This window comes from Silene latifolia, chromosome Y, assembly GCF_048544455.1.
Source record: "Silene latifolia isolate original U9 population chromosome Y, ASM4854445v1, whole genome shotgun sequence".
Taxonomy (NCBI): Eukaryota; Viridiplantae; Streptophyta; class Magnoliopsida; order Caryophyllales; family Caryophyllaceae; genus Silene; species Silene latifolia.
Window position 1 is genome coordinate 344017629 of NC_133538.1, and position 5040 is coordinate 344022668.

Here is a 5040-nt window from a genome sequence, read left to right on the forward strand (position 1 = left end):
CCCGGGCTAGGAGCTGTTCTTCCAAGAGCTTTAGCCTCTTCTCAGTTTTAGTCAGAGGTGGGCCGTTATGTTCCCCAGTTTCCTTGTTCTCTAGGGCGTCGATACGGGTCTCGACGCGATCCAGGGTGACCTTAAGAGCGGTGAGCAGGCTGGCTAGTTGATCAGTCGTGACATCTCTGTTGTTATCATTGTTGTTGGACGAAGCTGAAGACGGGGCCATGGCTATGAGGTAGAAAAATGGCTCACATTACAACTCAATCCGACACGGTTCCAAGACTGAACGCAGACAACACAAAGGACGAGACAAAGATCAGACTCAACAAGAAGAGGGTGACCGTGTGTCGCTCCTTGGTGCTGACTCGATTTATGACGTGACGGTGTTTGACCGAACCTTTGACACGAGTACGTTTGCTTTGACTCGATAGACACGAGGCGGAATTGGAATGGTGGACTGAAGTTTTCGAAAATAGAAATTTTCAAAAAGATTCATTCGTCGCTTTAATGGATGGCTTCCGAAGATAGAAATCTCCGCAAGTCGATCAGTTGAAAGGGATCGTCTTAAGTTTATTTGCAAAAGACGGTTTGAGTTTGAGTCGGCTCGGAAAAAAGTGCATTGTTTCCCAAGACGGTTTTTGAAATTTAAAATTGTATCTTTTGAAAATCGAGTTTGAAATGTTTGAAGAGATCTCGGGGATGTTGCATGGTCCTCGGGATCTCGAAAGTGTCTCGAGAAAAAGGGTGTGTGCTTTTCCTGGGTTTTGAAAGAGCCATTGTCGGCGCGAAACGGGTTAAAATCCGTGTCTAGACGCGGCGATTATAACGGCGCAAAAAGGTGATTTGAAATGGTTGTAAAAAACCAGGTTTGAAAATCGTCCTTACGACGGCCTAGAAATGCGTGTTGAAATGGTTATAAAAAACCGGGTTTGAAAATCGTCATTATGACGGCCTAGAAAGGCGTGTTGAAATGGTTATAAAAACCGGGTTTTAAAATCGTCATTATGACGGCCTAGAAAAGCGTGTTGAAATGGTTATAAAAAATCGGGTTTGAAAATCGTCATTATGACGGCCTAGAAAGGCGTGCAACGGTTGGCGAAAGACCGAGGTTTTGAAATGGCCATTATAACGGCGCAAAAAGGGCGATTTTGGAATTTTGAAAATGACACGGAAGGACTTATGATCAAGTACCACATAAGCATTCGCAGTTCATTATATTATGCATAATGCTGACACGGGTTTTGGCTTAAGAGGGTGGGTTACACACCAAGCAATCAAACCCCGATTTGCGAGAGGGATACCAATCCAAACAAAATGTGTAAGGAGGGTGCCCTAGCCTCGTGCTCGAAAGTGATGAAAGCTCTTTGACGAAACAAAAATGTGTAACGTCAATGGTATGCTTGACTCAATCGAGACTCGAAACGCGGGGATGAGAAAAACTCACGCCGATGAGACGAGCCAATTGGTCGAAAAGGGTTAGGTTGTGGGCCCGGACAAGGAACCCGACCGTGATCGTAATATCAATTAATACATTCCAACCAAGACCTCGTTCGAGTCTCACCAACTAGGGATCACAAAGACGTAAGTGTCTTAGTTATCCCCAGCGGAATCGCTAATCTGTGGACATGGGCCACCTGGGTATGCCCAGCCGATCTGTGGACAATGGCAGCGGTCTTTTGAAAGCCACGCTCGGCGTCGTAAAAATGCTTTCGACCGAATCGTTTTTAGATCGGTCGGTTTCGTCTCGGTAAGGGTCTCGAAACGATTAGAGATGTTCGAAGTCGCCACCAAGCATTTGTGGGATGCTTGGAACCCGTTCGAAATCCACTTTATACCTCGGTCAAATCGAAGCACAAAGCAGCGTTTGACATAGGTACTAAAGATAAGGAAATCGTCCCTCTTTAGCATCCTATCTCTAGAATGACTCTCGTACGCCCTGGATAAGGTCGTCCACTATCCAAAGGTTCTAAGTAAGAGGTAAAGGTACGTATTGGGAAGCCCTTTAATCAGACACCCAATCCCGCCCGAATTATCGGCCTCTACTGATCGATCTTGGTTGGTTAAATGCAAAAGTTGATAAAACGGTTTAAATGCATGCATGCGCATCCAATGATTTAAACCTAACATGTGAGAGCTTTCTAAGTCAGTGGATTTAATCCAAGTATCAAGTATAAGATGTCAAGTTGGATTAGTGATTGATTTGCATGCAAGACTAAAATTAAACATCCATTTACCGTATTAGGTTTAGGGTGTATAACATGATCCATTTGTCTTAGTAAGGCATTTTGCAAATATGATTTTGGATAGTCATCTGATCCGTCTTATATCCGGGCTAACCGGAGTCGGGATCGTCCTAGACTAATGCTGGAAGGAAACAGACCCTGTACCAGACGGCTATATGAGGCGCGAGGCAACCGGCGGTGTAAGGGGCCTCCCTCTGGTTTTGAAAATGAGAAATGGAGGGCCTGTTTAGGCGCGGGTTAGTCCACGGTTTATGCGCCGTGTTCTGACCTTTTAGAAAACGTTATAAAACGTGTTTAGAAATGGGCAATTGAACCCGGTTTGATTTGAAGGGGTCGTTTAGACCGCATTTGTTGATTTGAAGAACTAGACTCGAATAATAATCATTATTTGGATAATATTCGGTGTCGGGTTCGATTTGACAAACTTGACGTGAATAGTTTTGAAAATAATTATGGACTAATTGTTTTAAGTCTATTTGAATGTCATTAGTCGATACTCATCATCGTACCCGAATTAAAATCCGGCAAGGTATGTAGAACCAAGGATGACTTTGTGTTGGGGGCTAATATGCTTGTTTGAAAATGTGAAGAAATGAAATAAAAGGCTTTAAAATACCTTTTAAATGTCATTAACCAAATATTATCACCGAAACACGGATCTAACCGTCATGGTATGAGGAACCAAGGGTGAAAAATGTTTTATGGTTAAAAAAAGTGAAATAAAATAAAAAGGGTTCGAAAATCTTTGGAATGGTAAAAAAAACCGATTACAAATATGAAAACGAATTAAAGGGAAATGACGAGAACAAACACGGTTGATCTCTTGTCTGAACACCCCATTTAGGCGCGGGCAAGTTGGCGACCTAAGGGGCTTCTACCTCAGACCAGAAATCAGTTTTGGCTCGTTTATTCCATGTTTTGGTTCATGTTATGCACGTTTTAGCATGTTATAGTCATGAAACAAATGAAAACATAATAAAAGAGGATTTTTACACCCTCATACTTACATGTTTGGCTATGGCGAGTGACCGACGTAAGTGTAACAACTCGTATGATCGGAAAAACTCGGTTTAAAACCGTTTTGGTAAGTAAAAAAAGTGTTTTGATGTTAGTGATGGTGTAGTGGTCGAAGTGGTCGGTCAAGTGATTTAATGCACGATGACGGTACCAAACAATGTACAAGGCTCGTGTTTACGATTGGTAGGTTGTAAATACGCGTCGGGTTGTGACTTAAGAAGTTGAATCGAGAATTTTAAGGGAGAAAAGAGGGGGCGGACACTCGCGTAAGTCTCAAATGGGGGGCATTTGAGGGGTATTTATAGGAGAATAAGTGGTTGTGTGAGTTTTGAGCGACGTGGTCACTTGGGCTGCTCAAAGAGGCGCGAGCCACGTCGCGGTTCTTCGAGTTGTGTTGTCACTTTCACAACAAACGCAATCATGATTTGTTCTATCCTAGGTTTTGTAGTCACATGTTTGGTACTTGACCAACATGAATCTGGGGAAACTTAAGGTAGAAGGTTTGAAATGTTTTGTTTTTGGTGGTTGACTCGTTGTTGGAGTCGGGATTTGAATTTTTGAGTCGGTTTTTGGTCCGGTGTCGGTTTTGACTCTAGTTAGTGTCATTGCGACCCCGTCGTCGTGCATTAAACACTCCAGGTATTTTTGAAATGTTTTGAGATATTTTATTTTTGAAATCGTTTTAAGTTTTCCGACGTAAAGTTGTACACAAACTGTCGATCAAACGCCGTGATTCCAAAACATGTTGTAGTCCGATAATCATCGGGTGTTTGTTGGAGTCTCAGCAGATACGGGGTATCTACAAGGACCGCTTTTTGAACATCAAAACCTTGGTCATTTTGTTGATTGTATGGAGTTTGATTTTGGTAAACTTGGTTTTGGTTGTAAAAGGGTCTTTGATTTTGGTTTCTCATGGGAGGTGGGGTGTATGTTGGTTGAGGGTTTTGAACATTTTGGCTTTTGTATGAGAGATTTGGGTGGAATTTGGTGTTTTCATTGTAATAATTTGAATAAGGGGTACCACTCTTGTATGCTTGAAAAGCATTCACTTGTTCATTTGTTCCCCTACATTCACTTTGGTCATGTCCCAAAGTTCCACAATTCTCACATATCCCACTTGGGATTGATGAAGATGCCGTCATGGCTTTAACATGTTGCTTTGGTGATTTTGAGGCTTCTTCAAGTCTAGCCATAGCTTTTTCGAACTTCAAATTGATGGTATCAATATGAGCACTAAGTTGAGCACCCAATTGAGTAATAGAGTCCACTTCATGCTTTTCTCCTCTAGTAGCCTTGCGAGGTCTACTATATTGTGAATTATGGACCGCCATTTCCTCAATTTTGTTCCAAGTTTGATTATCGTCAACTTCGGTGAACATACCATTTGATCCCATGTTGAGAATGTTTCTTGAGTCTTCATAAAGACCATTCCAAAATTGTTGTACCAAGAACCACTCGCTAAGTCCATGATGAGGACATGAGCGACAAATTCCTATGAATCTCTCCCAATCTTCATACAAGGATTCTTCATCTCTTTGCTTAAAACCCGTAATTTGAGTTCTTACCATGTTAGTCTTTTCCGGTGGGTAGAACTTTTTGTAGAAATCTAGAGCTAATTTATTCCAAGAGTCAATTCCGAGAGTGGCCTTATCAAGGCCTTTCAACCATTGTTTTGCGGTGCCAATTAGAGAAAAAGGGAATAAGACCCATCGAATTTGGTCTTGAGTTACACCGATTTGAGAAATCGCATCACAATAGTCACAAAAAGTCTTTATGTGAGAGTGAG

General features: G+C 42.0%; 1 non-coding gene across 1 annotated transcript; it reads left to right on the forward strand.

Moving 5' to 3' along the window:
* The first annotated feature begins 4715 nt into the window (after positions 1-4715).
* Positions 4716-4822, forward strand: LOC141635024 (small nucleolar RNA R71). Its single transcript, XR_012539733.1, has one exon. It is a non-coding gene; the product is annotated as a small nucleolar RNA R71 (small nucleolar RNA).
* Positions 4823-5040: the final 218 nt, after the last annotated feature.